At 48.6% G+C, this 16,061-nt stretch overlaps 2 long non-coding RNA genes across 2 annotated transcripts; one reads left to right on the forward strand and one right to left on the reverse strand.

Moving 5' to 3' along the window:
- Nucleotides 1-709: 709 nt before the first annotated feature.
- On the reverse strand, nucleotides 710-4,918 carry LOC120399994. The gene is made up of 3 exons (XR_005595449.1): nucleotides 4,803-4,918; nucleotides 4,090-4,177; nucleotides 710-774 (listed from the first exon to the last, which is right to left on the reverse strand). It is a non-coding gene; the product is annotated as an uncharacterized LOC120399994 (long non-coding RNA).
- Nucleotides 4,919-6,260: 1,342 nt separating this feature from the next.
- LOC120400340 lies at nucleotides 6,261-9,305 on the forward strand. Its single transcript, XR_005595748.1, has 2 exons — nucleotides 6,261-6,498; nucleotides 9,087-9,305. It is a non-coding gene; the product is annotated as an uncharacterized LOC120400340 (long non-coding RNA).
- Nucleotides 9,306-16,061: the final 6,756 nt, after the last annotated feature.

Below are 16,061 nucleotides of genomic sequence, written 5' to 3' on the forward strand. Positions count from 1 at the left end.
CATGTTTTGCTAAGGGAGGGGAATGGGAACAGGAACAGGGACACGGGCAAGGCTCTGTGGTGTCAGAGCTGGGAAGGGGGACACTAAGGAAGGAAACTGGAATCATGCTGGCTGGAAGTTCACCCCAATAAACATCGAATTGTTTGCACCTTCGGACTTCGGGTATTGTTGCTCTCTGTTCATGCGAGAAGGACCAGGGAAGTGAGAGAGTGAAGGAATAAGCCCCCTAACACACCTCACTCCCTAGGACTCTGCTCTCATTGCGGCTGCGGAGCTAGTCCTGCTATGCTGCAGGGAAGGTACAGCATGGAGCCCTCCCTGCATTCCATCCACACCTCCTGCTCCTGCAGGCCTGCTACCCTGCTCGCCTGCCTGCCACCACCCACCTACCCTGGGACTGGCTGCAGCGGGGACTCTCATTTTGCAAGCTCACATGAGTGCATGTGCACGTGTTTGTATGGGGCTGGTGGGCCTCCTCCTCTCCCTCCCTTCCCACCAACCCCCACCTCACAGTTTGCAATCCCCCCACTCTCACATGACCCCCCTTGCAGGTGGCTGCTTCCTCCACCGTTTCGCGTAGTCACTCTCTTCCCCTTACCATTCACTGCTCCTCCCTCTTGCATGTCCCCTTCCCCTTGCAGGTTGCTGCTCCCGCCCCCAATTTATTACTGCCCTACCTGCAGCTTTCCCCTTATGGCTTGTTACCTGCCAGCCCTACAGTCTCCTTGCTGGTAATTTATCTGCCTTGCCTGGCCCACCTTCTCCTGATACACTCTGTAGAGAGAAGAATCCCCAGGGTGAGCAGCCAGGCACCTCTACAGCCCCCAAACCTCCCGCTCCAGCTGCTCTATCACAGCATCCCTCCTCCAGCTGGCCCCCTGGGTGTAGTCACAGCTGAAGAGCCAGAAGCGGTCCTTCCCCACTGCGGCACCGAGGGAAAGGCATGCCTCTGCCTCCGCCAGGCCAGCCAGAGCAGGTGTCCGACTCGCAGCATCCCTGCAGCACAGCCAGGGCTGGGACCGAGGCCTGGGCCGTGTGAAGAAGAGACTGAAGGGTTCTGACATTCCAGAGACGCTGGCTGTGACGTCCCTGGGCCCACAGAGCGGGGTGATGTGTTTTCCTTTAACCTTTCCTGTTTTTTCCTTATTTGTTTACTTAGCTGCAGTTTAATACATTTTGACCTATGTGTAACGTTCAGTGGGTCAGGGAAGCGCCCAGAGTGGTGAGAGCACCCCGAAGTGGGGACACCCTAGCCCCTGTCCTAAGTGACCATGACAAGATTGGAGGTCGAGCCCCCCAGGAATCCTGGGCCCAGCCTTGTCGGGGTTACGAGGACTCTGCCACACAGGAGAGTGGAAGGGGAGCCCTCGAGGGCAGGCAGGCCTTTCGCTAGATCCTCAGATCCTTTCGCTAGCCCACTTCACCGCGGACGTGTATAAGCCTGGACAGTTCCCCACAATAATGAGACTGTTCCCCTGATTTTACTTTGATCCAGCTAGCGCAGATAACAACAGCAGGGAAGCCGCAGGGCTGCCAACGCCCACTTGGGCCCCTGGGGGTATGTGTAACTGCACTAAAACACCCATGGCTGGCCCAGGTCAGCTGACTCAGGCTCGGGGGTGTCTTGTGTTGCTGGGGTATAAAACAGCACCGCAGGCACTCGGGCTCAGGCTGGGGAGCAGGCCAGCGGTCGGTGTTTTACTGCAGCGTAGACAGACCCTGGGTGTCTACTCAAGTCACTAGCTGGTGCTGCTGGAGCTTCACTGCTATTGGTGTTTGAGCTAGCCTGGGTGAGTCTACCTGTGTTGCACTCACACCCGTGATTGCAGTGTAGACTGTCTCTAAGTATTAGCAAATCTGGAGCCTTGTGCTATGAACTTGTCACACCAGGGCAGCATTATGCAGACTTCCCGGAAGTCCCTGGACTTTCCTGGAAGTGGTGTCTATCTAGCCTAGGGACTTAGCCGGCTCCTGTTACCACAGTATGTGTGCAACTCACAACCTGAAATACATTTACCCTCACCACACTCTGTGAGCGAGGGCAGCGCTGTCATCCCCACTGGACAGATGGGGAACTGAGCCACAGGGACTGAGAGGGACAGGCCCAAGTCTATACAGAGCTGAGGATTGAACATAGGTTTCGCAAATCAGCACCCTAATCACTGCGCCATCCTTCCTCTCTCAGGAAGAGTCACTGAGGGACTTCGGAGGGCCTGTCGACATTACACAGCATTACCATGTGTCCTGGTGGTTGTGAAGGATCATGTTAGCTGATGTGATGATAATAATACCTTGGCACTCAGCATAGACCAGGACAGCTCCTGGTCACCCTCGTGCCAGCTACCAGTGATTTAACCATACTTATTGCACACATTATGGAATCATTTAAATGACATAGCACCTGAGTCTACATTGCTAACAAGCAGGACTCTTGCCTTTCTTATGGGGATACCTGAACAACGAGATTCTTTATTTGTTGCTTGTGAAGAGCCTTCTAAGGAGAACCACTCCACACCATAGACAAAATGTATCTGCCATCCAAGTGTTACTGGATGCATATCTAGCATATCTACACACATACTTCCTCATCCCAGATCTTTTATAGCTGGGACCTGCCGAACTAGAGGAATGGTCAGTGTGCTGCTAAAGGGTCACACTTGGTATCAGAGGCATGAACATATCAAACAAACAGAGCTGGTTAAAAATGGAACAATCAAGTGTGTGAAGAACTTTGTAACTTCAAAGACGTTTCTGCTTCACTTGGTTCAAAATGAAAGAATTTCTTGTTTTTTTAGAAATATTCATCAAACATTTTAAAAAAATTTGAATTTTCATAATTCTGGATTTTTAGTTTTTCCCCTGTTCTCAATATTTCTCCCTTGATTTCTTTTTTGTCACAGAGTGCAATAAAATCATAGAATCATAAAAGTGTAGGACTGGAAGGGACCTCAAGAGGTCATCCAGTCCAGTCCCCTGCACTCAAGGCAGGACCATGTATTAGACCATTCCTGACAGCTGCTTGTCTAACCAGTTCTTAAAAACCTCCACAACCTCCCTGGGCAATTTATTCCGTGTTTAACCACCCTGACAGTTAGGAAGTTTTTCCTAATGTCCAATCTAATCCACCCTTGCTGCAATTTGAGCCCATTGCTTCTTGTCCTATCCTCAGAGGTTAATGAGAATAATTTTTCTCCTTCCTCCTTGTAACACCCTCTTTTACCTTTAAATTGTTATGTCCCCTCTCATCCCTCTCTTCTCCAGACTAAAGAAACCCAGTTTTTTTCAATCTTTCCTCATAGGTCATGTTTTCTAGACTTTTAATATTTTTTATTGCTCTTCTCTGGACTTTCTCCAATTTGTCCACATCTTTCCTGAAATATGGCACCCAGAATAAATGAATAAAATCTGGTGCTTTGGGATCACCACACACACACTCTTCCTTCTCTAGCTGGGAAGATCTTACTGAGCGGGATAAGCAACAAGAAAACACTGGAACTCTGCCACGTGGGAAGTTTTCAACCATTTTTTCCAAAGCTCGGGGAGTTTTAAAAAGTTACTGAAGGGCTGAAAGGAAAAAAAGTGAAAATCTGTTTGGGAAACCAAAGCCATTCTTTGGTCTGTTGCATTCAGGGGTGAAAAGGGGGAAAACGAGGGGAGAAAAGAGAAAGCCCCCCAAATCTCTAACATTTGAAATGTTTGGTTGCAAAATAAATTAATAACAATAATAAAACCTAAACTAACCAGAAAAGGTCCTTTTAAGCAGCTTTCACTGGGGTCCTAATTTACAACACCCATGCAAATTGCACAGCTACAGCAGCTTCTGTGGATAGTTAATTGTTAAATTTCTATTTTTGAGGGGGAGCTATGAAGGAATATCTAATTACAGAATGTAGCAAGATACCAGTATTCTAAGTCTACAGGTGGGATCCCTTCTCATAATATGGTTCAGTCTGATTGATCCGAGATTGGCCACATGGCTGCACTGGCCCTTTAATAATCTCTGGGAACTAGAATTCAGCCCATCGTGATCTCAGCTTCCTAACTTCTATCAGCACCTTGTTTACCACTAAATACCAGTTTCCATGTCACCTGAAGCAGCCAGAGAGAGCAAGAGAAGAACAGCAAACGGAAGGTGGAAACTCATCATGGCTGGAGGTCAGCTGGGATCTCAGTGAGTCTGGAGAGGAGAGAAGCAAAGAGAGATTGAGCCTAATTGAGAATGATCAGAGGGCGATGCAGAAAAGCCCCTTGATATATAGAGATGGGTGCAGTGGGAGAGGAGCATAAATTAAAAGCTCTCCAAGTACAGGTTGTTCGCTGCTTAAAACACTTGAGAGTCGCTCTGACCCAGTGGATCGGCTCACAATGCTGCACCCCTGTCACATGGTCGATAACAGTCGTTTATTGGCCCTCTGGTGGCACTGGTAGGCTTTCCATGTGAAATGTGCACAATTCCCTTGGCCCCAGCAGCCGGACACAGCGGGGGAATGCTCCCTCCTTCACATCCGGCTGCCTGGCTCCAAAAGTAGCAAACTAGTTCCCACCTAGTACACAAAATGCATGAGCTGATTCCAATGATGAGGCTGCTGAAGTGAGAGGCTCAGCACCTCAGACGGAAGTGCCTTTCCCCCCCTTCAAACAGAGTCTTGCTAATTCCACCACATGTTAACACATCTGGGCTGCTGCCTTGGCTCTTATCAGAGTATGAGAACCGCTCTTCCACTGCTGAGGTCCATCAGGGACACAACGGGAAAGTAGCTCAATATGAAGAAGAAGAAACTGGAGGTTTCTTCTGGGCTCACCATTGTCTTGCTGCACAACATGAGACACAAAACAAGTGGATCTGCTCAGCTCCCAGCTGAAATTTCCATGTGTGAATTGAGATTGTTTTCTGCCAGCTCTCCGGTGTAGCCCTGGCTTGACATATGTAACTTACCTCATTGGGAACGTCTGACTCTGGTTTTCGTCACTCAGTTTCCTTTATTTGGCATACAGCAAAGCTACACTGAGTTGATCAGACTCAAGGCTAGAGGGTGGGTATAGGATGCACTACACATTCTCTGTTGATACTCACACCTTCTTATCAACTGTTGGGAATGGGCCACATCCACCCTAATTGAATAGGCCTTGTTAGCACTGACCGCCCACCCCCACACACTTGGTAAGGCAACTCCCATCTTTTCATGCTCTGTATATTTATACCTGCTTACTGTATTTTCTACTCCATGCATCTGATGAAGTGGGTTTTAGCCCCCGAAAGCTTATGCCCAAATAAATGTGTTAGTCTCTAAGGTGCCACAAGGACTCCTTGTTGTTCTTACTGATACAGACTAACATGGCTACCCCTCTGAAACCTTCACATCCAAAGTTACAGAGACAACGTCTTCCTCTATAAACATTTACACGTTGCATTCGCTATACATCACAACACACAGGTTTGGAATGGTTTGGTTACTTTTCAGGAACCAATCTCAGTCCAGCATGCTCTGTCCATGTGCTGTTCACATGGGACCTGATCTTTACATTCCAGGTTTGTCTCTCCATGGTCCCTAGCATTATGGTGTTGCTGCTTATCTTAGCTGGCACAGACATCCTGACTCCAAGCTACAGTTTGTCAAACCCCTGTTTACAACTTAACCTTCCATTCACCTTCCCAAATATGTCCATAAAAATTAGGCAAGTTACTTATGTCAAGCCAGGGCTACACTGGAGAGCTGGCAGAAAACAATCTCAATTCACACATGGAAATTTCAGCTGGGAGCTGAGCAGATCCATTTGTTTTGTGTCTCACGTTGTCCAGCAAGAGAATGGTGAGCCCAGAGGAAACCTCCAATTTCTTCTTCAGATTGAGCTACTTTCCCGCTGTGTCCCTGATGGACCTCAGCAGCGGAAGAGCGGTTCTCATACACTGATAAGGGCCAATGCAGCAGCCCAGATGTGTTAACATGTGGTGGAATTAGCAAGACTCTGTTGGAAGGGGGGGAAAGGCACTTCCATCTGAGGTGCTGAGCCTCTCACTTCAGCAGCCTCATCATTAGAATCAGCTAGGAACTAGTTTGCTACTTTTGGAGCCAGGCAGCCGGATGTGAAGGAGGGAGCATTCCCCCGCTGTGTCCGGCTGCTGGGGCCAAGGGAATTGTGCACATTTCACATGGAAAGCCTACCAGTGCCACCAGAGGGCCAATAAACGACTGTTATCGACCATGTGACAGGGTGCAGCATTGTGAGCCGATCCACTGGGTCAGAGCGACTCTCAAGTGTTTTAAGCAGCGAACAACCTGTACTTGGAGAGCTTTTAATTTATGCTCCTCTCCCACTGCACCCATCTCTATAAATCGAAGGGCTTTCCTGCATCGCCCTCTGATCATTCTCAATTAGGCTCAATCTCTCTTTGCTTCTCTCCTCTCCAGACTCACTGAGATCCCAGCTGACCTCCAGCCATGATGAGTTTTCACCTTACGTTTGCTGTTCTTCTCTTGCTCTCCCTGGCTGCTGCAGGTAACATGAAAACTGGTATTTAGTGGTAAACAAGGTGCTGGTAGAACAGGGGTAGGCAACCTATGGCACGCATGCCGAAGGCAGCACGCGAGCTGATTTTCAGTGGCACTCACACTGCCTGGGTCCTGGCCACCAGTCCGGAGGGCTCTGCATTTTAATTTAATTTTAAATGAAGCTTCTTAAATATTTTTAAAACCTTATTTACTTTACATACAACAATAGTTTAGTTATATATTATAGACATATAGAAAGAGACCTTCTAAAAATGTTAAAATGTATTACTGGCACGCAAAACCTTAAATCAGAGTGAATAAATGAAGACTCGGCACAGCACTTCTGAAAGGTTGCCGACCCCTGTGGTAGAAGTTAGGAAGTTAAGATCACGATGGGCTGAATTCTAGTTCCCAGGGACCATTAAGGGGCTGGTGCAGCCATGTGGCCAATCTCGGATCAATCAGACCGAACCAGATTATGAGAAGGGATCCCACCTGGACACTTACAATACCGGTATCTTGCTACATTCTGTAATTAGATATTCCTTAATCGCTCCCTCTCAAAAATAGAAAATTAACAATAACAGTATATATGAAGCTGCTGTAGCTGAACATGTGAGGTCTTGTAAATTAGGATCACAGTGAGATCTGCTCAAACTGAATTTCTCTGGGACTTTTAGGTTTTCTGAATATTATTATTGTATTAGTATTTTAATATAATATTTTGCAACCAAAAATTTCAAAACTTTAAAATTTCAAATTTTTTCAAAGAGATTTTTGTGCTTTTCCCTGTTATCCACTGATTCCCTCCTGTTCCACCACTGATTGCAATAGAATGAAGCCTGGCTAGAGTTTCCAACACATATTTACACTTTTTTTTCTTTTTGCCCTTCAGTGACTTTGTAAAACTCCCTGAGCTTTGATAAAGTTGTGAGCTGTTCCCACGTGGCGGAGTTCCAGAGTTTCCTGGTTCCTCGGGCCACTCGGTAACATCTTCAAAGTTAAAGAAGTTTTGCAAAGTTAGAGAGAAGGAAGCATGTGTGGTTGGAGGAACCCCAGAGACTTGACCTCATTCCTCGTATTGCACTCTGTGGCAAAAGGAAAAGAAAGAAAGGAAAATATTTATAAATGTTTAATGAAAATTAAAAAAAAATACATTTTTTTCATTAAGAACCTAGTGAAAAAGAAACGGCTTTGAAATAACAAAGTTCTTCAAACACCTGATTGTTCCATTTTTCAGCCAGCTCTGTTTGTTTGATATGTTCGTGCCTCTGATACCAAATGTGACCCTTTGGCACCACTCTACCCATTGTTCTAGTTCAGCAGGTCCCAGCTGTAAAGGATGTGGGAGGAGGAAGTCTGTGTCTAGATATGCTAGCTGTGCATCCAGTAGCACTTGTACAACTGGTGGCAGATACCTTCTCCTTAGAAGGCTCTTCCCCACCAATGGGTAAAGGCCCTTCTTTTTCATGTATTCCCATAAGAAAAGCCAAAGACCTGCTTGTTAGCAACGTACACACAGGTGCTGTGTGGTTTAAATGATACCATAACATGTTCAATAAGTAGGGTTTAATCACTGTTAGCTGGCACAAGGGTGACCAGGAGCTGTCCTGATCTATGCTGATTGCCAGGGTATTGTTATCAGCACATCAGATAACATGATCCTTCACAATCACCGGGGCACACGGTAATGCCGTGTAATGTTGACAGGCCCTCAGAAATCCCTCAGTGACTCTTCCTGAGAGAGGAAGGATGGTGCAGTGATTGGGCTGCCGATTTGGGAAACCCAGGTTCAATCCTCAACTCTGTTATAGAGTCCCTGTGTGATCGTGGGCCCGTCACTCCCTGTGGCTCGGTTCCCCATCTGTACAGTGGGGATGACAGCGCTGCCCTCGCTCACAGAGTGTGGTGAGGGGAAATGTATTTCAGGCTGTAGATTTCACACATACACTGTGGTAACAGGAGCCGGCTAAGTCCTTAGACTAGATAGACACCACTTCCGGGAAAATCCAGGGGCTGCCGAGAAATCTGCCTAATTCTGTCCTGGTGTGATGAGTTCATAGCGTGAGGCTCTAGATTTGTTAAGACTTTGGGATTCTCTGCACTGGAATTAGAGGTGTGAGTGGAGCATGTGTAGACTCACCCAAGCTAGCTCAAATACCAGTGAAGCTGCAGCAGCACCGACTAGTGAGTTGAGTAGATACCCAGGGTATGTCTACACTGCAATAAAACACTGACAGCTGGCCTGTTCCCCAGCCTGAGCCCTCGTGCCTGCGGTGCTGTTTTATACTCCAGCAACACAAGACACCCACGAGCCTGAGTCAGCTGACCTGGGCCAGCCATGGGTGTTTTAGTGCAATTACACATACCCGCAGGGGCCCAAGCGGGCTTCAGCAGCCCTGCGGCTTCCCTGCTGTTGTTATCTGAGCTGGATCAAAGCTCCATTCGAGACCCCAGGAAGGGGCTCACCAACAGACAGTACTTACAAGCCCCCATGCAAACAATGTGTTGCTGTTATACTGACCTGTGTTCCCATTTCCTGTTCCCCTCCATTTGTGTGTACAAACAGATAACCTGCCCCTCTTTCCCTTGCAGGCTATGCAGAGATACCCATAGAGATCTGTAACGTACTTCCCATCTGTTGATTTGCTGGCCTGCTCCATGGAATGTGCAAGACCGGGAAGACGTTTTGCAGCATTGAACTCTGCGGATGACAGCTACAGAAATCGAAGAGGGTGCGCGAGATCTAAGGCCGTAGTGAGGCTGCTCATGTCCTGGTCTCCTTTTAAATAAAAGTTCTGGCTGTTCAGTTTCCTGCAGGCTGCTTTTTCTTTTCCTTTGGTAAAGCAGAACATACACGAACATCACAGGTGAGTCTGACCACCTGCCACAACCCTTCAACAATATGTTACTGGGCCAATTCCTGGTGGCTTAGAAAAAATTCCCATAATAGCTCTCATGCTTTCAAAATGCTACACAGTACAGGGCCAGAGTCTCTGCTGATGTAAATGGGTGCAGCTCTACTGACTTCCCTGCAGCTGCATCCATTTAAGTCAGCAGAGAATTTCACCTCCTGGACGACTTTGAGATCTTTTGTTTCTCTTTAAACCTATTGACGTGGATTCAGTGAGGCTGAAATCTGCTGGCTTCACAGAGCAGGAGCAAGGAGAGGGCAAATTCCTCCACCCGCTGCCACCAGTAATAAGGCTGGGGCTGGACAAGACACATAGGTAAAGAGAGTCACTGCCCAGAGGAGCTTTACAGTCTAACAGCTCAACAGAAAAGATGAGACACCCTGAGCCTCTCAGAGGAGGGAGCTAATGTAGATGTCTAAGTCAGTGTGATCTGTCTTCTCTTCTCAAGTAACAATGGTGAAGATGATGGCATGGGTTTTAGATATAAATATATTTCAAATACAACCAATATACCAAAATACCAGAATTATCTTAATACACAAGGTAAAGAGGAGTAGGATAAAGGGATGGGAGGGGAAATTATGTATCTTCAGTGTCTGCATTAATCATAGACTCCTAAAAAGTCAGCCCATATTAATTTAAATTTGGCGGCCATTCCCCTTCTGTGGAATATCAGTCATGAATTGGCTGCACAGTCAGCCAGTTCACTGAGCCAGGCAGCAGTATTTGGTGGGGATCGACTTTTCCATTTTTGCAGGTTCAGTTTTATAGTGACTGGAGCTGTACATTGGAACCTTGTTACCTGGTAACCTCCAGGCATCGGGAATAGATCCAAGAACAAAACTTAAGGGGGAGGGCTCCAACTTAGCAGCCAACATCAAATTGGTGCTTTGACCCACTTCATGTCAGAAATTCTTGATACAGAGGCACTCCTGGCTTATTACTTTGTGTGTGTGTGTGTGTGTGTGTGTGTGTATTGTCATAACACCTCCCTCCCTGTGGATTGTACCTTGACACAGTGGGAAAGCCAGAGTGTTCCAAGGACCCTAACAGCTACACTGGGACTTCTCTCCTGGACAGAGTATGCCTTTAGCACTACTCGGACACACTGTAGGCCATGGCTACTACCTCAGACGAGGCCTGGTCCTATAGTGTTACTCATCTGAGTAGTCCTATTGAAGCCAGAGTGAAAGCACACTGCAGGGCCGGGCTTGTTCGGCCCAGTAAGGGGTGCACTGGTGCTTCTTTCATTCCTTTTCCCATGTGCTAATCAGCGGTTCTCCTCCTTTCCAGACAACTGTACCCCTCTCAGGAGTCTGATTTGTCTTGCATACCCCAAGTTTCACTTCACTTAAAAACTTTTATGTCTGTACAAAATCAGACATAAAAATACAAAAGTGTCACAGCACACGATTACTGAAAAATTCCAGACTTTCTCATTTTATCTGTAGGAAATTTTAGTTTGTACTTATTTCACTACTGTTTTTTATGTAGCCAGCTGTAAAACTAGGCAAATATCTAGCTGTACCTCCTGGAAGACCTCTGCGTACCCCCAGGGGTACATGCACCCCTGGTTAAGAGCCACTGTGCTAAAGTACAAGCAGTTATTCTCATTGTCTGGGACACAACAGTTATGTTCCTTGAAATTTCAAAGTAGCTGCTGGCACGGTGGCAGAGTGTCACTGGGCCTCTGGGGAACGTTTGTGGAGGGAAAACCTCTTAAGTCAACGAAGTTTCTTTGCCTGAGTTGGGGCCAGTTCCTGAGTTGGGGTGGGGGAGGGGGAGAAATCTAGGCTAGACCTTGTCTTCCCTTTCCTCAGTCTCTCCCATCTCCAAAGGTGTCCAACAATCTATCCTTGGAGGAGACCAAGAAACATTGCCCAGTTTGTGTCCAGAGCTTCCTTTCCCTCAGGGCATCCCAGCCAATCTGTCCTGCTCACCCAGGGTCAGCCAGCCTGACTGAGCCTTCCCATGCTCCGGTCTCACCAGCTGGAAGCCATCCTCAGGCCTGTGACCCTGTTCCACTAAAACACACAGAAGACTGTGAGGTGCTCAGGTACTATGGCAACGGGGACCGGGGACGCACCTATTGTAGAGAGATCTACACCTCTTCCCAAGATCAGGTCAGCCGCCCCGCCACCTTCTCCTTCAGAGCCAGGCTTTCATAGGGAGGGAGCACAGTGATTTCTGAGACTCAATCAGTCCCTGTTAAGATGACTCCAGTGGGGAACCCTAAATCACTAGTCTTTGAAATCTTGGCCTTGGTGTTCTCTTAATATAGATTTGGGCAAGACTGCTGTAAACAAAGCCCAGCAGAGTAACGAACTACCGCCCTTGCCCCAGCCCAAGAAGATGGGAGGGAAGGGATAACAAAACACCCCTGCCTGGACACTTATGGTCCTCCAAGCCAAAGGAGCTGGCACTCGTGGCATATCGTGCAGCCTGGGGATCAGACCTTGCAATCATATCTTCCAGGTAACAATAATATCAGTTTGGTGTTGGCAAATGATAGCTACCATCTAAGGGCTGGTTAGAGGTTGGTGCTTTATCAGTGAAATGCTGGTCTGGTTTATAGCAGACATCAGGCTGAGGCCGACACCCAGCATGGTCAGCAAAGAATGGAAAATTTCAGGCCAAATGGTTAACACTGGGAAAATTACAAGCAACTGAACGTGGGACCTTAAAAAAGGAAATGCTGGGCAACCTTAATAGGCCCCGGCTATAAATATGATAATCAGATACAGTAACTACTGTAGTTATGTTCCTGAAAAATGCAACTTTAAGCAAAACAATGTTAAGTGAATCCAATTTCCCCATAAGAATTAATGTAAATAGCGGGGTTTGGTTCCAGGGAAATTTTTTTGTGAAGCTTGGCTGAGGTGGTGAAGTTAGAGGGTGGAAGGATATTTCCCAGGGAATGCCTTACTGTTAATGATGAACTAGCACTCAGCTGAGCCCTTGAGGGTTAACACATTGTTGTTAACGTAGCCTCACACTCTACAAGGCAGCAGGAGTGAAGGGGAAGGGGAGACAGCATAGCAGACAGAGACAGACACACACCTTGTGTGTGTGTGAGAGAGAAATGCACACTGCCTCTTTAAGTCAGCTGACCCACTCTTAAGTGCATTGTCTTTTTAAGTGGATCAGGAAATTGAGACAGCAGCTGCTGCCCCAGGTTCTCTCTGTCTCTCTCTGTCGGTGTCCCAACCACCCTGCTCTATATGGAGAAGGGGTAAGCAGGGTGTAGGAACGAGGGGGGGGGACACCCTGACATTAGCCTCCGCTTCCCCCCGCACAGCAAGCAGGAGGCTCAGGGAGCAGCTCCAAGGCAGAGGCCAGGAGCAGCACATGGCACTGGGGGGGAGGGACAGCTGAACTGCCCGGCAATTGCTAGCCTGCTAGGCAGTTGCTGCGCAGGGAACTCAGGGGAGTTGGGAGCTGATGGGGGGCTGCCAGTCCACCCTGGTTCCAAGCCCCCACCAGCTAGCTCCAACAGGCTGCTCTTCCTGCAAGCGGCGGACAAAGCAGGCGGCTGCCAAACGACACGTTAGAAGGGAGCATTGCACAACTTTAAACGAGCATGTTCCCTAATTGATCAGCAACATAACAACGAAACAACGTTAACCGGGACAACTTTAAGTGAGGAGTTACTGTAGTTACAGATCATAACTGTGGACTACTACTTTGTTGTTATTAAGCCATCTGTCTTTTTAGACAAGAAGAGAAAGAATCAAAATCCCTGACGAATCAGGGAATTTTGTCAGGAATTTGAGCACAATGGGGAAGACAAGATGCATGGAGAATTTCGGACGACTATGACTCTCTTCTTGTAGCTGTGTAGAACAATAAACAGGGACAGAACTCCATCTAACAGGCTTGCTCACCAGGGAGGGCTCATTGCCTGCGTGCTCAGTAAAAGGCAACCGGACCAATCAATTATCCAGTCTTTGACTTCTGGTCCATGTAATTTCCCCTGTCAAATGCCAATTGATACTGAGCCAGTGTAAACTCTCGGAGAACTGGAGCTTACTGCCTGGTCTGCTGACTGCATTGGCTGTCTTGAGCTCTGGGCCCTCCCAAAGAGCTGAGCGAGGCGTGCTGGCTCCATGCACGTGGACAACAAGCACTTTGCCTGAACAAGGCTCTGTCAAGATTAACCTTTTGCAAACTAGCAAATGCTCAGGCAGCCAGTCACCGGGGGCTAGATCCACAAGGGGACTTACTTGCCTAACTAGTCCAACTTTTAGATACCACTAAGATCTCAACCAATCCCCTCACCCCTCAGCTGCCATCTATTCCTGAAGGTGCTTAAGTTTCAGCTGGTGGGTACACGCCAAACTGCCAAACTCCTGATGCTGCTGAGCAGCTCGGCTCCCCCACAGATGCCTAATCCCTGTCAAGATTTAAGTATTCCCGGGGCCAGCAAGAGGGTGAGACTGCAGAGCCTAGTGGTTTGGGCACTCAGCAGGGATGTGGGAGACCTGGCTCCCAGGCCCTGCTCCAAGTCAGGCAAAGCAGGGATTTGAAAACAGGTCTCCCGTAGGTGAGTGCCCTAAACATGGGGCTATTGGCCATAACGGGAGGTGGGAAAGGTGGTGATGAAGGAAGGAAGGAAGGAAGGAAGGAAGGAAGGAAGGAAGGAAGGAAGGAAAAAGGAAGGGGCTGACCTGGTTTAGGCACCTAACTCCATGAGAGGTATCATGGCTGTGAATCTGGATCAGAGGGAGAGGCCTCCCTCTGGTCTGGACTTAGGTACCTAACGACCTTTTGAGAAGTAGGACCCAAATCTGCCCCTTTCCTTGGCATTTCCTACCAGCTGGCTTCAGGGCCACCCAGAGGGGGGAGCAAGTGGGGCAGTTTGCCCTGGGCCCCACAGGCCCCCCCCCGAGAATATAGTATTCTATAATATTGCAACTTTTATTTTATGGAAGGGGCCCCCGAAATTGCTTTGCCCCAGGCCCCCTGAATCCTCTGGGCAGCCCTGGCTGGCTTAGGTGACTCTGTTCTTAGGAACTCCTTACCTGAGGAGGTTGTGAAGGCTAGGACTATAACAATGTTTAAAAGGGGGGGATATATAAATTCATGGTAAGTAAGTCCATAAATGGCTATTAGCCAGGATGGGTAGAATGGTGTCCCTAGCTCTGTTCAGACAGATGGAGATGATGATGGAGAGAGAGAGATTGATCATTCATTCATTTGTTCAGTTCACTCCAGGGGCACTGCATGGGGGCCACCACTGACAGACAGAGGGCTAGATGGACCTTTGGACCCTTTCCCCTGCCCTTTTTTTCTTCTTTATGTTCAGCTTGCTGGCTTCAGTAAATCCCTTTCTTAGGCACCTAACTCTCCCCACCCAATGCATGGGAGCCTGGGCGCCTGACTCGGGGCTGTGAATTCCACGGGGTGACAGGACACCTAGGAGTTAGGTGTTGCAACAGCTAGATGTACAGTGGGACTCAGCCCCAGGTGACCTCTAACCTCCAAGGGCTTGGGAGGGAGGGGACATGAGTTGGCTCTGAGCCATGTCGGACTCAGAGTTGACAAAGTGGGTCCCACTCAGGAGAACTCTTGTAAGTCTGTCGTACGTGATAGGACCCCCCCCCCTTCCCATAGGTCACTCCCTTGGCTGTGGAGCCACTTCCTCTTTGGGCCTGGTATCGAGTGATCTCTCTTAGGCTGGGGCCCGCCAGCAAGGAGGGTGCATTGGGAGCAAGGCCGGCTCCAGACACCAGCGAAGGAAGCAGGTGCCTGGGGAGGCCAATGGAAAGGGGCGGCACTCTGTCCGTTATTGGGGCGGCACGTCCGGGTCTTCGGCCGCAATTCAGTGGCGGGTCCTTCACTCCCTCTCTTCCTCTTCGGCGGCACTTCAGCAGCAGCTCAATCGGGTTTTTCCTTTTTTCTTCACTGCGTGGGGCGGCAAAGAAGCTGGAGCCAGCCCTGACTGGGAGGCCAGGGATGGGGAAGAACTGGTACAACGCCCAGAGTGATGCAGCCAGGATGGGTCGGCAGGGAGTGTGGAGGGTCCCAAACGGGAAGAGGTGGCACCTTCGGGTGCTAAAGGAGGGCTAGGGAGGAGCTTGGCACAGGTTTGTTTGCCAAGTGGTGCTGTCTCCCTCCCTCGTGGGGGTATGAGAAAGTGTTTTTGTTGAAGTCAGAGCTCTGATGAATGGGCTGCACAGCCAGTGAGGGGCTTTTAGAAGAGATGATAGCTTAGACTCCAGAGTCTTTGGAGCAGGGACTGTTATTTGTTGTGGTAGCACCTAAGAGCCGCATTCATGGGCCAGGCCCCCTTTGGGCGAAGTGCCATACAAACGGAATAGAAAGATGATCCCTGCCCCAAAGCGCTGGCCATCCAACGTCATCAAATTATCAGGAGAAACACAGCTCTCACGAGGTGTTGCAGATGTAAGCAGGGACTGAATGAGCTCTCCCCTGACATCTAGTGATGAGCTGGGGGAAGAGGCTTGAGGAACTGGCTGCGTTTGCATAGACACGCCCACTCTGCCTAGATGTGCAGCATGACGGAGCTGCTTTCCCCAAATGATCACTTTTGGCTGGTGTTTAATTACAGATCACTTTGTCATTGAGTGCAGGGGTGATGAAAAGTTGTCCTTGTTGTGTGCAGTGGGGGTTGGCAGAGCTGTGCTTGGCCTGT

The sequence above is a fragment of the Mauremys reevesii genome, linkage group 3, assembly GCF_016161935.1.
Source record: "Mauremys reevesii isolate NIE-2019 linkage group 3, ASM1616193v1, whole genome shotgun sequence".
Classification (NCBI taxonomy): Eukaryota; Metazoa; Chordata; order Testudines; family Geoemydidae; genus Mauremys; species Mauremys reevesii.